Source organism: Cavia porcellus, unplaced genomic scaffold (assembly GCF_034190915.1).
Source record: "Cavia porcellus strain 051 isolate PalLab524CR breed Dunkin Hartley unplaced genomic scaffold, mCavPor4.1 scaffold_18, whole genome shotgun sequence".
In the NCBI taxonomy this organism is placed as follows: Eukaryota; Metazoa; Chordata; class Mammalia; order Rodentia; family Caviidae; genus Cavia; species Cavia porcellus.
In genome coordinates, this window is record NW_026947501.1 from 32,487,712 (window position 1) to 32,508,779 (window position 21,068).

A 21,068-nucleotide genomic window follows, 5' to 3' on the forward strand; every position below is an offset into this window, starting at 1 on the left:
TTGTTCCTTTCCCACTGTATTTACACACACACACACACACACACACACACACACACACACACACAAGTACAGCTATACATAAGCACACAAAATATATACACAAATACCCACATAGTCTCAAAACAGTAGCGGCATACAAATCCAAGATTTCAGCCCTTCACTCCAATTGGCCACAAGTCTTTGGCAGGCAGAGATACTACCCAGCAGGCACACTGCCCCAACCATTCTAAAACACTTGAAATCTGTGATTTCCTTCTCTTCCATTTTTAAAAATTACAGCAATATCGTAATTAAAGATGACAGAGAAAATGGGATCACAGAAATCAATCAGGAAACGATAATTGGAAATTGCAAAAAAGCTGCTCTGTGGGCAAGAGCTATGCTGGAAATGATCTCTGAGCCCAAGATACCCTGTGAGAAGAGATATCTTCAAAGGAGCAAAGATAACCATCATGAACAAAGGCCTGGAAGACTCATCTTGAGAAGTTTGCATCTCCTAAATGATGGGCCCTTGGGTGGTAATGAATTGTGGAGTGTTGCCATTTTAATTTCACTGTCATGCTATTCTTTGAGACTCTAAACTGAATTTGCATTACCTTTTTATCTTTAATGGCATACCCCATCTTTATACCTGTGTATTTATTATTTAAAACACCGTTTGTTATGTATTTTTGTGACTGGTTTACATCATTCGTTTGCAGAAGAATAGATTATATTTTGCATTATGAATGTTCTAAAACTATAACGTTAGAAGGTTCACAACCTATAGACTTTCTATTCAAATTTTAAACTTTCTGACAGATCTGACTGACATAGAGAATATAAATATGGAGACCCAGCCTATCTTTAAAATCACAGGGCACATTCTTTTACATATCCATGAGGAACAATTTTCAAAAAGACTCTCATTTTGCTTTATTCAGTTATTGCTTTATTCAAATTTCATTGTCCCCTTGAGAGACTAGGAAGGCAGACTCATTTGGAAAATTGGGGTAAGGTTCAAATAGGCTCCAGATTTATTTAATATAAAAATGAGTAAGATGGTGAAGCTGTGACTGAAGTTTGTTTCTTTCTCCCAGCCAAACTTTCCTCTCACACCACAATATCTATTTATCTATTCTCATGCAGCTTTCATTCGTGAAAACGCCATTACTTTTAAGATTTTGGAGAGAAGTCGCCAAGAGTCCATATTTGGCTATTTCTCTATAAATGCCTTGTGTTTTCTTTAGTACCTTTCTTCACAAATATTAGGATGTTTTACCCTGCTAGGAAAATTAAAAGCACTATAGATGATATGCAACTGCCCTGGTTTACACTCAAAATCAAATTTCCAGTACGCTTAAGCTACTCTTTATTTCTCCTTCCCCTGCCAATCATGGACAAAGGACAGCATGTAGAATCCATCATTCCTTAGTAGGATAGTATGTTACTCTTTCATCAAAACTACTTATATTCTAAAGCAGAGTCCTTACTTATCAAAAAATTATGTTTTATGAACATCAAGAACCCCTAGCCATCACTCATGGTATATTTTTATCTATAGTTTAAGGATAAGCAATTTGTATGGAAAATATTCCCTTAAAACTTCACAATGGACAAGGAAATTCAAATTTAGAGTCTAAGTAACTTTGGCCAAGGATATAAATCTGGTAATAAAAGATTATAAAAGTAAATTTCCAGAATAAATATATGTGCAGCAGACACTGTGAAATTCCTACTCAACATCCATTTCTAATTTTCTTCTTTTTAAAGGATAGAATAGATTAAAACAAAACAGGAAAACAGATGCACAATTTTATTCTCCGTTTTCCCCTCATTTGCATGAGTAGCAGGGCACAGAGTTCATCGGGATTCTTGCTCAGTGTAGTCGGGGCTGATGTCCTTTTCAATGCTTGGTGTAGGATTAAGTGTATAATTTTTAGTTTAATCCTATCTGATGATTTTTCTGGGCAAACCCCCTGGCAGTATGGAGATATTAATTTCTCAGAGATTTTCCTCACTTTAAAGATAACAAGGAAGAGTTTTGCAGTTGAGTATTTCTGTATATGTTTTTTATTTTTAGCCAGTATGTATCAGATCAGATGCCGGAAAAAATGACAATTACGTTCCTAACAGCCTGAAGGTAAAAGCAACAGTTAAGAAGGGAAGATTCTTTAGAACCACAGAAAAAAAGAGCTCAATGCTTGGACAATATGTACCTGAAGATGACATATTTCAGTTCCTCATGTTTTGAGACAGGGCAGTTACTTATTGTTTAATCCAAGCAATAATGCTTCCAGTTCTTTACAATGAAGGCATCTTAAAAAGTGTCCTGCTGATTTATAAGATTCTTTTCATTGTAGGGAACAATATAATGGAACTTGGATAGATAAAAAGCAGAATATTTTGGTACTTCCAGCACTGAATGAGAGAGACTGCCTGGAAAGATGATTAGAAAATTGTACCTAGGGCCAGGATGACCACTTTGAAGCTGTAGGAAGCATCTCCTGCATGGTAAGCAGCTGTTGTTTGGTAGGTTACCCAAGCTCCTTGTAGACTGGCAAATCTGAACAATTTTTCTGGCTACAGCATAGGTGCTGTTCTAGGTGTTTGATATCTTCCCCAACCCAGAATAATCAGGCCTGGAATTGAGTGGTTCTAGAGCGTGAGGAGTTTGAGACTCCCATTAGGAAAATGGTATTTATTCTGCTGCTCAAAGAGAGGTACTGACCAAATTCTAGCAATAAAACTGAGTCAAGAGAGTAGAATTAACACTTTTGTGAATTGTCTTAGGCAAACTTTCCATCAACCTTGGGGATTGCTTGTCTACACCTGCAGGAACCACAGGCAGCCTCAGGAAGTACATGCTGAAAGGTCACGGGCATAAAGTACACATACACCACACATGCACTACTCAACAAGACAGTTACTTTTGGGGAAGAATCTGGAATAGGTGGCACTTATAAATCACCCCTTTGCTGCCCAAGCATGGCAGGAGGCAACACACACCAAAAAAGCCATATTTAGCACCTCTAGGAATGAAAACATAACTGGAAATGTAGATGCCCTGGAGAAAGTACCAGGCCAGGCAGTAAAGACCAACACTGTCAGTAAATCGAAGCTACATAAATCTACTACCTTTCAGTAAGTCTCAAATCCCTGTCTTTCTGAGGCTGCTTTAGAAACCTGTCTTCTGAAACATAAAGGGTGGTCTCATTTTTATTAGAAGATTAAGATAAGAGATAAGTTCAAAACCTCCTAAAATCTCCCTTGGGTACAGACACAGAGGAGAGAGAGTGCATCAAAAAGAGACGCTGATCTCTAAGAAATAGAATTACAGATAGAAAAAATTAAGCCTGATTTCTCCCAAAGATAGCTAAGGCTCATATATTATACAGTATGAGATTACATTTTCAAACCAGCTTTAAAAATGTATTTTCTTGGAAGAATCATTCAAATTCAGGCTTCCTGAAAGGTGAAGAAAGAGGTAACAAACTCTTATCTAAAGAGGCACTGAGGATCCATGTAAAAATAAGAATGTCATTATTTCCATTGTCTTATTCAAATAGCATGTCAGAATTTCTACAGTATCTGCTACACTGATGGCCCTTATATAGGAACAATTAGGGCAATCAGCTCCTTTCTCCAAGCAGCTTATAAACTAGATGCTCATTGTCTTAGATTAAAAACAGTTAAGAGAAATGTACCGACTATAATCTTCCGGCAAGTAGTGATATGGTAGCTGTGGAGCAAAGTTGCCCAGCACGCTGTCTGTCAGTCCACCTAAAGGGTCAGTAGTTATAGCAGCATTGCATCTTCCAGGCAGGCAGCTGGCCCAGGATCCCAGGCTGTGCCTTGATTGTCCGCTTGTTCCTTCTATTGTCTCCTCACTGTCAATTATGGCCTTTTGTCTATGAGTACTCAGCAAAGTGTCATAAACTGGAAGACAGGACTCTGTCTCTTTCTGAAACCCTTTGATCCCCAAAATTTCTGCGACGTGTGCCTGGGAGGTGCTAAATGTGAAAGGAAACCAATATCTGATGTTATTTTGGAGTCAGAGTAGCAAGGTGTACTTATTTTAAGTATCATGGCTCCATTCCATGAGATGGTAGCACAAATGAGCATTATGCTTAAAATTCTCTCCACATTTCAAGCCTGTGGCTAAATATCCAGGTATTTGTTTGCCAGTGATAAATAATATAAATGTAGAAGAACATATGCTGAATGAAAATTGTTTCTCTAAATTGTAATTGAAAAACTTTTCAAATAAATAATTAGAAAATGAGTGTCAGAGACAGATGTGACCAGGGATGACCCAGGGAAACCTGGACAGAGATCATATTTGCCATTGAATCTCTCAAAGCCCAGTATTCCCCACCCCCCGCTTACGGTGGAATTCTCAGGATCCATCTACTCACTATCTTTCAGAGTGTGGATCTCAGCAATCCCTGCTAATTCCAGGGTTCTTGAGTACTAATAACCCAAAATATTTCTCCTCTCGTAGGAAGGGGTTTTTCTATGCTCTAATGAAAAGACATTTTGAGATCTCAAAGTCTTGATAAGAAAAAGGAAATAGTATCTTATCAACAAAGTAGTCATACCACAGTGATGTACATGCACCCATGTTTGTAGCAACACAATTTGTAATAGCCAGATCTTGGAAACAACCCCAGTGCCCATCAATCAAGGAACATAAAAAAAAAAAAAAAAAAAAAAAAGATGTGGTATTTTTATACAATGGAATACCGCTCAGCTATGAAAAATATCATTAGACTTTTATAAGTAAATGGACATAACTTGAGACCAAACTCAAAATCAAACTCATATGTGTAAATATCATATTTTCTCCCTAGTATAAGAAACTGAAAAAGTACGTACTATCCAAAATCTACGATAAATACTCTATAAGGGTAAGACACTGCTCAAAGAGGAAAAGTAATTGGGATTGGAGAAAGAAAGAAAAAGGGAAAAGGAAAAGACATAAATTTGTGTATATATAAATATACACATAAGACAGCTAAAATAACTATACTACTAATTGTATTAGCTATTGGAAAAGCACAATTAGTACTCATATGATTATCAATTTTGCACATCTCTATTTGTTACTCTGAGTAACCCTTTTGAAGATAAAAATAGGTAATATAATCATTTTCAAATTCTTATCATCTTGTTTTGTAAACCTATACTGTTATTGTATTGGATTTGTTGATGCTGTTTTTCTCTTATACGTTTTATTTTTCTTTTCTGTGTCTTTTTTGTTCTCTTAAATTAAAAAAAAAAAAAACAAGTAGGAACTAGGGTAGCTATTTTAGCCATACTTATTTCCGAATTTTCTTCAAATGAATTCAAAAGATGACTGCTCATCTATCTATAAGAACATCTTCAGCACAGACATCATTCTTCTCTTAGTGATTACACTACAGAAAATTCAGTCCCTGTGGGCTGGTGCAGAATGTGTAGGCGGCCAGAAAATCTGACATGATCTTCAAATGGTAAATGCTAGCCAGAGGCCTTTGTTTGTACAACAGCTTTTTATAAGAAAAAAATAACAGTAAAACAGAATTGTAAAACAGGTTAGTAGGGGAGTTACAATAGTAAATACATTGCATATTGTTGTCTTTGTAGATTTTTACACATAGAATTTTCATTTTGTGGTACTTAAGGAATTACTGAGTGTGGTGGCATTATTGCCTAATACCTTGTTAATAATTTCTTATCTGTTTGGTGAGTTCTCTTGGCACCCATCCTAACCTGTATTCAGAGACTATCAGCTATCTGCCCTGAAGCAAAAGAAAAAAGAAAGAGAAGACCTAAATTAGGTAAGGCAAACAAGAAATTTAAAGTATAGAGATATATGGGGTTACATACAATGCCAGAAGACAGAAAACCAAGTAATGTGAACAAAATCTCCTCAAGAATTAGAGATTTTGTGCACAGTCGTGTGTAGACACAGCAAGGAGAGTAGCAGACAGGCAAAGTAGAGAAAAAAGGACACTTGAACTGGACATTCCAGACTGAACTCAGAGGGCTCTGTCTCACTGGGTACCTGGGTAGATTCCAGACCTTTACCCTCTCTCCTCAGCAGTCTTGCAGCTACAAGTGTCACTTTTCCCCAGAAAGATACCAAAAAGGAACCACTTTACACATGGATCATAAAGTGTGGAACTCTGGGCTAAATCATCTCAAGGGAGAGTTAGCGCTATTCATAAAGCTCTTACATCACATAAAATTGGAGTTAAAAACTGTTGGTTCTAGCATCAGAAATTGGCTGTCTTCTGCATTTTTCAACATCTATGCAGGATTTTGGTACTTTAAATTTAAGACACTGTTGTCTTTTGATACACTGTCCTTGATTTAGATGACTATTTCACCATTCTGCAATCTATCCATCACGCTCATTTGGTGGATACTCCACCTATTGATCTCAAATGATTTGGCCACCCACATATTTTGGCAGCCTATTTGATGTAGTCTCAATCTACAAAGGTCACGTGTTAAATGTTTTCCTGCAGTTTGGCGCTATTGGGAGTAGTATGGCTTGTGTTAAGATATCACTCCAAAGCCTCACACACTCATTGCTGGAGATTTTTGGAGCTCGCTCAATCTAGGGTGTGATGCTGGGATTAAGGGTATGATGTGGGGTTAAGGGCATGATGCTGAGTTTAAGAGTGTCCCACCCTGGGTGTGAGTGGCATCACCCAAAGTGTGAATAGCCTGGATGGATTATATAGGGACAGAAAGAAAGTAGGCTTTTGCTACTTGCTGACTTCTCCCAGGCTGGCTTCATTCTGGACTTTTTTACTTCTGTGATACCCCTCCTTGGAGACAGCCCACTGTGGACTGAAACCTCTGCAAACTCTGAGCTGAAATAAACTTGCCCTGTTTTAACCTCAGCAATGAGAAAAGTAACTATGACAGAGGGGTAGCAGAATTTTTAACAGGTGGGAGAGATTTTATCACTGGAGGTGTACCCTTAAAATAGCCTATGGTTCCCTAAGCCCCTTCTCTTTCTCACTTTCATTTTCTGACCACATGATGAGCAGTGTGTTTCCCCATCCACTCTCACCATGCTCCTTTCCCAAAGTAACAGAACCAACCAGTCATGAACTGAAACCGCTAAAGCTGTAGACCTTTTATCTTTATAAATTGATTATCTCAAGTGTTTTTATAGTGCTGTACAGCTGACAACTACACTTCTGTAATTAAGGAAAATAATGCCTTTCTTGAAGTATTTTTCTTGAGATGCCATGAGGATTTAGCTTGACATTGTCTGGAACCTGAATGGCACTAGAATCTTAGTCATTTTTCTCATTGCTGGGACAAAATACCCAACACAAGCAACTTAAAGGTGAAAACATTTATTTTTGCTTCCAGTTTCAGAGTCTTTGCGTGACCAGTCTTTGCATGGTCTGTTTTCTCTGAAACAGAAATAGGATGTTAGATGAGACTGGTGGGGGAACGTTGCCCACAGCATGTTGGCCAAGAAACAGAGAGTGAAGGCAAGAGCATGGGATGGAGGTGCCCTCTCCATGTCCTGTCCCCAGTGACCCACTTCCAACTAGGACCTACTTCCTAATAGCACTCTCAGCTGCTGACTCAGATGAATACACTGATAGGAATAGTACCCCTAGGACCCAATCACCTTCCAAAAAAACCACCTTTCAGCACATGGGAGTTGGGGGACATTCTAGATCTAAACCATAACAGACAGCAAAGTAAATTTAAGCCCCCTTCTCTATACTGTATCCACATATACACAGCCTTAACTAAAAACCTATGGTCATTCTACCTTGATTCCAACTTTTGCTATGTCTTTCTCTAAAATTCTTAGTTTTCTCACTTCTTATGAAATTGATCTTGACCAATGTTATCACCTCTACTTCCACAGTTATGAATGGCTGCAAATTACAGTCACTATGTGAACATTTAAAAACTGATTCTAAGGGGGCCCAGAGGTTAACTCAGCAGAGTAAGTGCCTGCTTGGCAAGCGCAAGGTTGTGAGTTCGATCCTCAGAAAAAAAAAAAAAAAAAAAAAAAAAAACTCATTCTCAGGAACCATGCTCAGGGGTTCTGATTTAATTGGATATTGTTGGTTTCATTTTTAAAGTTTCAAGAGGATCTCGATATCTGTGCCAGCTGATGACTTACACCTTCCCTTTCTAGATCATGGGTGACATCTCATCAAGGTATAACCCCTTATTCCCTCGAACAATGACTCCTTCTTCCTGTACTCATCACTTATGAGCTTAAGACCAGGTAAATAACAGAGCATCTGGTCAGGTTGCAGCCCTCAGGACTATGGTTAGCAATTCTAGCTGGCAGAGATATTTTGCTCTGTTAGAGAAATGCTGTAGTTCAAATCAGGAATAATCTGCTCAAAGCCAGGAAGAGGGAGGTTACAATGGACTCCAAAACTGGTATTCTAAGTAGCCTAGAATACTTATGACTATGGGGTCTTCTCACATAAAATTAACTCAGCTACAGGCAAACATGCCAGTTTTATTTATGTGAGTTGGGTTGCAGTGAATAAATGTCTTTACTGACAAACCACCACCCATAGTTAATCTTCTTCCTCCTCTACTAGCTTTGGCTACAGCCTCCACAGTAATCTGTCCAGAGACTATTTTCTAAAGAATTTCTGGAAACTTCCTAATCCCACTTCAGATCTGAAGGATTTTCTTATACTAGAGAAGGGAGAGTAACTCAGTGTTGTTTTTCTACATTCTCTTTCTGATACTCAGAAACCTTTATCATACTGAATAAAGCTTCATAGAAAGCAGCAAGTCAGGGTCCTGTCTGTGTTGCTTAGATTTTTGAGCTTCTGCTACCCCAAGCTCTAAATAAATCTTTTGCTCTCCTCCACATTCCAAATGATGAACTATTGGATAACTTGTGTATATTGAGAAAAATATATGTAAGTGATTGCAGCTGATATTGATTTCATTGAGAAGCATGGCTGTGCTGAGACACATGGTCACAATGTGAAGGTAAATTTAAATTATCTGTTGATAATCTAAATATATCTAAATATATGTCATGTAATTTACCAGCTTCCCACAGTTCTTTTCCTCTGAGGAATGCTTTCATTGCATCCCACAGGTTCCGGTAAGATGTATTTGTATTTTTGTTTGCTTGTAGATATTATTTAATTTCTTCTTTAATTTCCTCTGTGACCTACTAATTGCTCAGGAGTGTATTGTTCAATTTTCATGTGTTTGTGGAGTTTTTGCAGTTTCTTTTGTCATTAATTTCTAGTTTCATGGTGCTATAATCTATAACATGCATGGGATAATTTCTTTTGCATTTTCTTAAGCAAGTTCTGTGGGCTATTATATGGTCTATCTTAGAGGCCATTCCATGTGCTGATGAGAAGAATGCATGTTCTGATGTTCTTGGGTGGAACATTCTGTATACATCTACCAAGTCCATTTGTTCACAGGTGTGATTCAGTTCTGTTATTTCTTTGCTAACTTTCTGTCCCTTTGTGTCAATGTGTGTTAAAGTATCCTGTTATAATTGTGTTATTGCTTATTTGATTTTTCATTTCTGTTAATATTTGTTTTGTAAACAAATATTATATATTATATTTAAGAGCTGGGTGCTGACAAATTTGGTGCATATATATTTAAGATTGTTATCTCTTCCTCTTGAAGTTTTCCCCTAACTAGTGACCTTCCTTATCTCTTTGGATCATTCTTGATTTGAAGTTCACATTGTCTGCAAACAGAATAGCTACTCCTGCTTCATGGGGGGATCCTGTTGCTTGGAGTATTATTTTCTAGCCTTTGACTTTTAGTCTATGAGTTTCATTTTGGGTTAGATAGATTTCTTATATACAGCATGTGGTTGGATATTGTTTCTTGATCCATTCTGTCAGTCTGTTTCTTCTAATTGGTGAATTGAGGCCATTTACATTAATGGTTATAACTGATATACATTGGTTTACTTTTGACATGTTATCTTTCTGCTGTTGATTCTTTAAGTTTCCATTCTGTTTAATTGTTTGCTTTGCTTAGTGATTTTTCCCTATATCTATCTAGAATTTTTTTCAGTGTTCTTTGCAGGGTTGGTTTCGTGATCATGAAGTTCTTCAGTTGTTCTTTGTCATGTAAGTAACTTATTTCACCATTCATTTTGAAGGACAGTTTTTCAGGGTACATCAGTCTGGGTGCAATTCATTTTCCATTAAGAACTGAAATACTTCACTCCATGTGCTTCTTGACTTCATTGTTTGTTCTGAGAAGTCTGTTGTGATTCTGATGGGCTTGCCTTTATAGTGATTTGTCTCTTCTCTCTAACAGCTTTTAATATTCTGTTCTTAGTTTGGATTTCTGGGATGTTAATATATGTCTGAATGTAGTTTTATTTTGGCTAAGGTTATTTGGAGTTCTATATGCTTCATGGATCTTTGTGTCAGTTTCCATTCTCATGTTTGGGAAATTTTCAGCTATTACTTCTACAAATAGCCTCATGATACCATTTATGTTGTCATCTTCTTTTTCATTTATACTTATCAATCTTATGTTGTTTTTCTTTGCATCATCTTGCAACTGTTGAATTGTTATTCCCTGGTTCCTTGTTATTTTTAAAAGATCTTTCCTTTTCTCTTCACTAGCTGCAATCCTATTTTCAAGGTCTGAAATTCTATCTTTGCTTTCTTTGAGGTGGTTTTGCCAACTTGTGATGAAAGTTTTGATTTCCTGTAAGTTTCTTTGAACCTGCTTCATGCATTCTGTTTCTTATATTGTTCATTCAGGGTTTCCATCTTTTTGCATTATTCCTCTAATTTTTTTAACTATATCTTCTTTAGATGTGTTTATCATCTCTTTCATTGCATTTATCATTTCTTCTTTTACCTGGGAGATTATTTCTGATCTGAGTTTTTTTATAGCTTCCCAGAGTTGTTTATTTTCTTCAGTTGTTATCATTTCAGGAATTTTAGGGTCATGGCTTACATTTTCTCCTGTGTCTGTGTCTCCTAAGCTTGATTGGGTTTGGCTGGAAGTTTAAGATTGAATTTTGCTCTTTCATTTTATCATTTTCCTAAATTTCCAGTTTTGAGCGATGTTGCAAAACTTCCCCTGTGTTCTGGGAGTAATGACACCATTTTGGCTCCTGGGGAAGACTTCAGGCTATTCCTAGTCACTTGGAGGTTGCTGAACATGGTCCTGTTAGGTCCATGGGGAACTCCTGCGTGTCCTCCGGTGATTTGGGATGCTGGGCATGATCTTACTGGCTGGAGCAATGTTCCAAAGCTTCCCCCATGCACTGGGATTCAATTCAAGCATGTTTGTCTCCTGGGACTGAGTTCAGTCCCCTGCCTGCCACTTGAAGTTCGCTGGGAGTGGTCCGGTTAGGCCTGTGGGGACCTCCTATGTGTCCTCCTGTCTAAAGGATTTTTAGGACATCCTTCAACTAAATCTTGTCCTCCTCTGCCTGTCTGCTCACAGTTCTTCTGTGAGATCCTCATATCTATGATGAAGTCATTGCTTATCTGTGGTAGATGGATTAAGTAAGACTTCTTGGAAAGTAGCTGTAGGGAGCAGGTGCCTACCTAGCTCTCCTCCATGCCCATGAATTATTGCCAAAATAACCAATAAAACATATGAACACAAAACAAATATATTATCAGGTATAATAGAATGAAGGATAGCATTTGGATACATACCAGAATCATGTGAAAATTTCTTGATAAGTAAGAAAGTAGTAGAAAAATGAATGGAGGACAGATGGTTGACACGTCTGGAATTGCATAGTACCACCAATAAGAAAGAATGAAGAATGATTAATGGAAACCAGAATGTCCTTCATCTATACTCTGAACTGGAAAAGTAAAATTACCGATGTGGATGGAAACAACATGGAAGGTGGAGAGGCATTCCTCCCAGGAATATGGTGCCATTGACTGCTGCCTCTTGAGGACAGACACAATGAGACATCACCAGTACTGTGGAAGAAATGCTGACATTTGCTTCTGAGGTGAACTTTTATATTTTAAAATTACCATCAAGTAAAGCATGGAGGAACACATTTTACAATGGCAGTTAATCACCATATGGTGTGAAAAATAGCTAAGTCAGGTCTCTTCTGTTTAACATCTAGAGTATTTGACAGCTAACAAAGTATGACCTTATGTGTTTTGTTATTTAATTCACTTGCTCTTTGAAAAGACTGGCATTAGAAGCATACCCTCTTATAAAAATTTAGAAAAAACTCACAAACTGTCACTTTCTGATTTGACCATGTGCATAAACCAACTTTAGAATGTTATAGATCTTTGAATATGGAGACATTAAAAAAAGAACAAAACTAACAGGACATTTTAAGGTATTTCTATGATTCATAAGTGAAAAATTTCTGATGATCTGAAGACATTCAAGATATTTTTATTTCAATATTATTTACTGCTCTAGATAAAAAAAATTCCTAATTTTTATTCAATGTATTATATTTTCTCTAGAGCATGAGTATGCCAATTTTAGAATAACTATCAGAATTTTTAAAAATCACAACAAATAAAAAAATCAAATGAATGCCAGAAACATAATTTCTTATACAGAGAGCAAAATTTTAGAAATGAAGTGACTATAAGAGAAGATAATAAAACATATTCATATTCAAGAAGCACCATATGCACATGATAGTTTTTCCTATAATAAGAAGCAGAACTGATAGAACAAAAGGAATTGGTATAGAAATATAAAAAGTATTCTGAATTTAAGCAAGAGTGGAGGCTTAAATTGAAAATATTTGTCATGTTCCAAGCAAGCTCAAACAAGGCCAGTGATAGTTTTTAAATTGAATCAGTAAAAGATGAATCCAACACAAATCCAGAAAAAGTAAACAAGACTGCTTACAAAAACAGATGCTTAAGTTGGCTGTGAATCCTCCTCTCCACTACTAATCATGAGAATTAAATGCAAGAGCATATATAAGGCTTTGTAGCACCACACAGTTTAAGAATGAAGGCCACATGTACGCCAAAATCCCATTTCTGCATGCATACCTCACAAAGAATCTATGAAACAGTCAAATACTCAAATTATTTCATCCAAATTTTTTGTCTTGCATAACTGGTCTAATATTTTCTCCAAAATTCACAAAAGAGTTAAAATAAAGAGCTCAACAATGGCTGGAAAGACATAAAAGAAAAAGCGGTAACTATTAAAATAGTGAAAAATCACTTAGTTGTTTAAAGTATGTTTGTTAAAATATAATATAAATTGTCTCAGAATTAGGAATACTATAAAAATTAATTAAAATCAATTATGAGAACAAATAAATCTAAGACCTAATAAAAGTGGTGATAAAGATGAAGTGATTTGTTCAAGATCACCAAGCTGTATCGGCAAAAGACCCTGAACCTAGGAGGCTCACTCTAAACATCATTGCTTTCCCTCTAAACCATGCGAAATAAATTACACATTCATTGGAGGATGTACAGAAGTTGGAGAGAAAAATATGATCACAGTGGAGGCTAAGGGCAAGTGGTAATGAATTACAGGTCAGGATTCTTCCAGTTTCATAATATAGACTCTGAGTATCGTGAGAGCAAGGGACTTTAGGAAAATAGGGCATATACAAGTTGCAGGAAGTAATTTAGGACACATTCTGAAGTACAGAAATATATAATTCACAAAGCGATGTGGAGAAAAAGGAAAGAAGGAAGGAAGGAAGGAAGGAAGGAAGGAAGGAAGGAAGGAAGGAAGGAAAGAAGGAAGGAAGGAAAAAAAGAGGGAGGGAGAGAGGGAGGAAAGCAGAATCAGGGAGTCAAGGAGGAAGGGAGAAAGAAGACCAGCAAACTTATAGACTAGATTGAAAAGGTGACCGTTTGGCATCTTTAAAAATGATGATAATGTGGTCTCGTGAGCCAAGAAGAGACAAGAGGATGGGAATCATTGTCTTCTCTATTAGAAGTCACCTAGAAAGTGAAAATTCCATTCTACAGGAAAAAAGCCTGCTTTAGAAAATTTTTGTTGCTTGATGAAGATAAAACCAGAAGCCCCTTGTTAGCATTTCTTCCATGGTTAGGAATGTCCATCCTAAGCCTTCTCCAATGTTTCCCACACTCTATATGCACAGGCCCATGGATATGTTTAGAACTAGAGAGAACCATTAAAAGCTGGTCACGTAGGCAGCTACAGAAATCTAAAAGGGCACGAGGCTTTCCCAAGGACCCAGAGAGAAACCAATGACTAACCCAGAATCAAAGATCACAACTTCATGTTCAATATGGTTCAGAAAATCTTTATCCAAATTCTCTATGAACTTAATGTGGTAAGGAGACAAGTTGATGAATTTCACAGTTCTGATAAGAGAGGCTTACTGAAGATACCACCTTCTCAATCCTCTTCCACATAAAGTACACAATTTATTCCCCAGGACCTTTATGGAAAAATATAATCTTTTTAGTTTAGTTTAATGAAACATGTATGCATTGTTTTTATGTATGCATTGTTCAAGTGTTTCTATTTTTCTTTGTTAATTTTCACCATACTTGGGATCACAACCATGACTAAAACCCAATCAAAATTCATGACATGAGAGCTGGTAAATATTTTGTCTTCTTCACTCCAAGACAGATTCTGTGGTTATCTCTTGTATGTCCGCATAAAGAGTGGGACTTCTCTCTTCTGTTGAGGAAACATGCTTACGAAGCTGCTTCACAAAATCTAATACTTGTCCTGCACCTTTGTACGTTCACTACAGTCATCTTGGGAAGTATCCTTTTACAGAAAGTATAGAATTTTGATCCTTTTCCTGGAAGGAAATAAAATAGGAGAGACACAGATATAAAGCACTGAATAAAAAGCTCACATCAAATTAAAAAAAAAATAATTCCAATGAATCCGCAAACCAAAGTATATCTGAACACAGTAATATCTGAAGGACAAAACAAAATGAGCATTTGTTTTCTTTTTAAGGCTGAAGAGTACACACGATGCTTTAGAATATAATTAATATTGGTACATAGGCATAAACCCTGGATCCCACATGCCAAGTTGGGTACATTCAGAATGATTGCCTTGGCGCCTTGAGTTAGGGCAGCCCCGGACTCCTTCCCAATCAGTGCATGTGGTGGTTGATTACGTTTGGCTGCCAGTGTAACTGAACAGAGGAACCTTGATTTGCTTGCATTATTACTGCACATGAGACACAATCACACTCAGCCCTTGTGAAAGTTACGAGTTCCTGGTTAGCATGAAAGCATGATCTCACTCCTTCATGTAATCTTGCCATTCTTAGCTGCATTTGAATTCTGGTTTTCCAAAAGATTCTGTTTGCCAGGCTCCCTGGGTCCAAACTAGTCATATGTGAATCTAACCTGATTTGATCCTGATAATTCCCTGCCTTCTTTCAGCAAATGTGCATTTTGTTTTTGTTTTTCTTATACTTGGTTATCAGCACTTAATCTACTTACCTCTCTACAAATGGATTCCTCAGTTGTGTGGATCTTGGTAAGAGACTGAGGGTCTCGTTCTTCCTGGAATCCAAGACACTAACATCTAAACCAGATAAAGTCAATTAAAAGTCTTTACCTGGGCCTATAAACGTTGAGTGACACCCTACAGGACCAATCTGGAATTCTTCAAAGGAGGAAATGTGTCGTGCATGGCAGAACTGTCCAGTTGAGGCCACGTTCAGGACACAGTCTGGAGTGGTGACACCGGCAATGTTCCTAGTGGTAACCAGAGGTTTCTCAGAGTGCAACCTTGGCTGCTACCCATCTCCCCCTCAGCTTCTTGCTCCAGCCTTTCCATTTCTTCTAAGAGAAAATTGTTCTCTTTCAAGTAAATGCCTTTTATGCTTTAATCAGAGTTCATTTATCTTACTTACAACAAAAGCTTTGACAGACCCAACGAAAGGTCACAGGTTTCTGACCAAAGCTTTGCTTCTTTGAATTTTCCTTCTTAAGAAGGAAATTTCTCTCAGTAAGTCTTTGAAATTGTCTATTCAAACTGTGACACATACGAGTCTCTAACTGACCTAAAATGAAAAATAACATTGATATCAGTATCTCAATGATTTATCTGCTTCACAGAAGGCACTGCGGTGAATGAGAAAGGACTTTGGAATAGAAACACTTTCTTCTACCATTTGACTAGTGATGCAACCCTAGAGAAGTAACTGAGACTGTTAATCTAAGCTTCATTGTCTGTGAACTGAAGAATTCATCACGTTGAACGAGTATCTAAGTACCTATTCTTTACTCTGCACTTAGTAAGTAATAATGAATCAGAACATTCATCTGGAGCTTTGACTTTTGGTAGAGATTAAACAAATAAATCATGTTATCTGATACTTACAAGCTGTGATAAGTGCTACTAAAAATAGAAAAAGAAACTTCATGGGGTTCTGATTTATTCAAAGAGGAAAGAAAAATTTTCCGGAAAAAAAAAAAATATTTGTGCTTGGGACTAAAAGACTGGCACCAAAGAAGCTGGATTACAAAAGTATGTGTATGTGTTTACATGTGTTTGTGTGTTGAGAAGGGGAGAGGGGGGGAGGGAGGGAGGGAGGGAGAGAGAGAGAGAGAGAGAGAGAGAGAGAGAGAGAGAGAGAGAGAGAGAATTGTATAAAAAGAAGATGAGCTAAAAAGAACAGTGCACAGAGTGAGTCCAGTATAATGAGGGAGCATGTTATTCTAGGACCTAATGGAAAGCTACTGATCCTTCCTGAAAAAGATAAAGACAAAAACTGTGTGAAAAACTGATGGGTGAATGAGGTCAAAATATAAAGACCAAGTCAGAGTTATCAATGATTTCAATCAATGAGTATAATGAAAATTTTCTTGCTTCTTTAATGAATTCTCTAGCTGCTTTGGATTTGTTGGAAGGGGCCCTACTACTGGAAAGACTATATACGAACCCATTTCATTATTCAAGCAAAAGGAGATCATCATTTGCCCTCAGTTCCCAAAGATTTGAGAGGATTAAAACCAATAAAATTTAGTACTAAATTAGATAAACTAACAGAAAGGCATGAAAGATGATTTCATACCCCTACACGGATGGCTAGAGTTAATACTCTGCAACATAAAAGATCCTGAAATAAGGTTTTGTGCATCAGGCTTCAAGCATGTTGAGTTTGATGGCCAAGAGTTGACATAGAGCAGCTTGATACGTCTACAATTTGAAAGATTATATGTAAATCATATTTGGGAGCCCTTTGTCAATGGAAGCTATTTGAAACCTAAGCTATTGGTGAGGTTGTACAGGACAGAGTAAGTAGTGAGGCTGAGAAATCACAACATTAAAAAATGAATAGAAAAGTTGGGAATCAAAAAATCATTATGATAGAATGCTGAAGAGAAGAGTCACAAAGGGGAGTAAGTAGGAGTATCCAGTGATGCCAAAGTGTTGAGACAGAGACTAGAAAAGCCTATTAGAATTAGTCACCATGGCAAGAATAACTAACAGTGAGATAGTCACCAAATTATGGGACATTATTACCATTTAAGATAAGTGACAGCACCAAACTTTCAGATCTGCATCTAATCAAAAGTCAAAGTAAAAAGAACTTTCAAAATAATGTCTTTATTGTTTTATGATTTATTGTAATTTTTACAGTGTCTTTACAAAATTAGTTGTCACATTTGGTAGTCACAAGAAGCTGCCAAATTTCACACATAGGATTTTCATTTGACCAATGAGGAAATTATGACCTAGAACATTTTAGCAATGGCATAAATATTGCTCAGCTCACAGATCAAAGGACAAAGTTTAAACTCAGACATCTGAATTCTAACTTCAGTGGAAATGGACAGCAGGTAAGGCCCCAGGCTTCCTGATTTATACTGTGAAGAGAAATTTTTAAAAGAATAATAAAACAATGCCACTCAGACTCTTACCTGAGGCTCTTCCAGCATGGAAGTCTTAGCTCAACCTCAGACAAAGTGATTTTATGGGTTCTAGAAAGACTTTCTGCTCCAAATAAAATGTTTTCTAATAGCCTGTTATCATTTGTCAGTCCTTTCCCAGGGCGCTCTGAGTCTGCAGGGGATCAGTTTTGTGCTGCTTAGCCTGATTTCTTGTAAAGGCTAGTGCCAGTGCTGATCATTATGTTTAATGATAACACGAATAGACCAGAGGGTAAGCCAAGGAGAGTAACAGGGATGAAAAGGGTGTCATTTACAGAGGAAAGGACTCAGAAGTGCTCAGTTTTGTTTTCCCTACTTGAAGAGTATAATAAAAAGAATTCTCTGTTTATTATCAGTAGATACTGAAAGGAAAACATCTCTATGCATATCTGATTCTGTCTCTCTCTGTCATTCTGTCTATTTCTCTTCCTCTCCTTCTCACTTTGAGAGCTACTTAAATAGCATAGGATGAATTTTGCATTAATGTGCCCCCTGTCAAATGCAGTTATCAAGCAGAAACTAAATATGCATATTTATCTCCTGCTCTGACCACAGATGAGAGGGTCAGTCCATCCCAGGCATGTGACCAGAGCACTAAACTAAGGCTGGGATTAAGCAGCACTAAGAAGCAGTGATAATCCTGAGCTCTGCAACAAGCTTATCAGGGAAAATTAAAGGATACATCAACATAAACAGAATTAAATAAAATGAAAAAGGAGTATATGAAAACAGCCTCAAAATCTGGTAGAAAACAAAAAAATCTAGGTCTGAGTTTAAACACAATTCTTTAAACATTCAACACACATTTAGAGAGTAATTATTATCATAAAATGGCTATCATGCACATTGTGTTGAGTGTGATATACGTAATTATATTTACTTGTGACAACCTTAGAAAAGTAGCTATTATGAATTCCATTTAACAGATGAGGAAAAGGGAGATTGATCATTATCAAATGACAAATTAGTGATTGATTCAGAATCCCAATTCATTCATTCCTGACATATCCTCTCCAGAGAAAGCAAGTGGGACTCAAATAATGAGCAACATTCAGATGTTAGAATTCATACAATGTAGAAAAAATAGAATAATAAATGCTATCAGAATAATTGAGTAGTGACTGAGGAACATTTGTCATGACTGTGATATTCCCTAACTGCCCATTTCTACTAATATAGTACCGGTTTGTGAACATCACCCATTAGAAGGGAAAGCAGTTGTGTAGAGAAACATGAAGCACATTGATTAAGAGTGTTATTTATGGGGCCATGGAAATCTGGCTGCAACTCTGACTCCTCTACCCAATGTTACATTATAGTTCTCAGTAGCTCTATTATATTTCTGCATATCCTTAGAGCAAACTACCTTTGTTCTAGGCCTTCTTTTCAAGAATATTTTTAATTAATTAAGTTTATTGGTACATTTTATATACACATAATAATCATATTCATCATAGGGAATTGGTACTTGTACATGATATATCTTGAGTCTTCTTTTTTTTTCTCCAATCCCCTAATCTCCCTTCAACCTCTCTTCCCTTCTTTATTTACAAAAACTTTGTTTCCATTTTTTGCTTCTTTTCTTGTTTTTTTTCCCCTACCTTTCCTCCACTCCTTCTCTAGATCTTATTACCATTTGAACATTTTCTTTGTACTTCACAATGTCTATTATACATTTTGGCCTTTACACTTTCAGGTTCTCATACCAGAGAAACAATGTGATATTTACATGTGTGTTCATTTTATTTCACTTGAGGTTATTGCTTCAACATGCATCCATTTACCTAGAAATATCATCAACAGATTGAAAAGATAACTCACGGAGTGGGAAAAACTTTTGTCAACCTTTCCTCATAGTACTAATATTTAGAATATATAAAGAGATGAAACAAAAATCATAAATGTAAAGATCCAGTCAAAAACTGAGTATCTGAAATGGGTACTTCTCAGATGATGAAGTAAAAAGGGAAAATAAATGCATGAAAATTTGTTCGAAAATCACTGGTCATCTGAGAGATGCAAATTAGGATAATGCCAAGATTCCATCTCACCCCAGAAAGAATGATTATTATCAAGAAATCAATGAATAATAAATGCTGGTAAGCCTTGGGAAGAAAGAACACTTCTCCACTGTTGGTGGGAGTATAGACTGGTACAATGATTGTGGTAATCTAGAATATCTGAATAGAAAATACTGTTGGAAGAGAGACAGTTTTGCCCTTTGGAATAAGATTATACATTCTTACTGTCCAATATTCTGTAGAAATGGTCTCTCTTCAGAGCAAATGACAAGTGTACTCACTTCCCACTATAAGATAATTGTGTTCTCTAAATTCAGGATTCGTCTTTTATAATACAACCCACTGAGTATGTATCACCTGCCCCTGCTTTTATAGTCAAATGTGAATTAAATATTAGGAAATTAATATAAATGCTGGTATTCTGCCTACTGATATTACTGTGAATAATATGCTTTCTGACCCAGATGTCTTGCATCTGTCATGAATATCATTGTGGTTTGTGTCTAGATGTCCCTTCAAAGAATCATGGAATCATAGGGATTTTTGGAAGTGGCTGAATCTTCAGTGTGTGATTGAAATGTAGTGCAATATTTGGATTAAGAGTGCTGGGATTAGGGGTGGGTGATGCTAATTGGCTTAGTCACCATCCTAATCCAAGTAGACTAGGATACAATGTAAGGAACAGAAGAGCTCTCTCTCTCTCTCTCTCTCTCTCTCTCTCTCTCTCTCTCTCTCTTTCTCTCTCTCTCTCATTGCTTTTTCTATCAGCTGTGGCCATGAACTTTTGCCTTTTTCTCACGCCACCATGACTTGAAGCCTGAAAATTATTGATTGAAACCTCTACAGACTGTGAGATAAATAAATCTTTCCTCTTTGTAACATTGGGCATTGGATATTTTGTCTCAGCAACTAAATAAAAATGACTAACACAAATATCCATGAATTTTGCAGGATAATTTGTCATCTTGAAGACAGGGTATAATTTTAACCCACTAACATATTTGGAATGCACTACCAGAGGATAAGTTATACATTTAACCTCACTAAGCCTCAAAAATTTAAAGCATAAAATAGGGACCAATAAGGGGACCGATACCTAGCAGTTAACAAAATTAAATGCAAAACTTACAGATAGCTTTTCATCTGATGAATGACACATTGAGTCGATATTAGCTAATATTTATGTGGGAGCACTAGACTGGTG

At 36.8% G+C, this 21,068-nt stretch overlaps 1 long non-coding RNA gene across 1 annotated transcript in view; it reads right to left on the bottom strand.

Annotated features, from left to right (window-relative positions):
• Positions 1 to 14,271: 14,271 nt before the first annotated feature.
• The window catches only part of LOC134471495 (uncharacterized), a 33,087-nt gene continuing 26,290 nt past the window's right edge, over positions 14,272 to 21,068 (bottom strand). Inside the window, exons 2-3 of the long non-coding RNA XR_010040944.1 lie at positions 15,523 to 15,662; positions 14,272 to 14,743 (exon numbers count right to left, since the gene is read on the bottom strand). This is a non-coding gene — a long non-coding RNA (uncharacterized LOC134471495). The remainder of the gene's footprint in view (positions 14,744 to 15,522; positions 15,663 to 21,068) is intronic.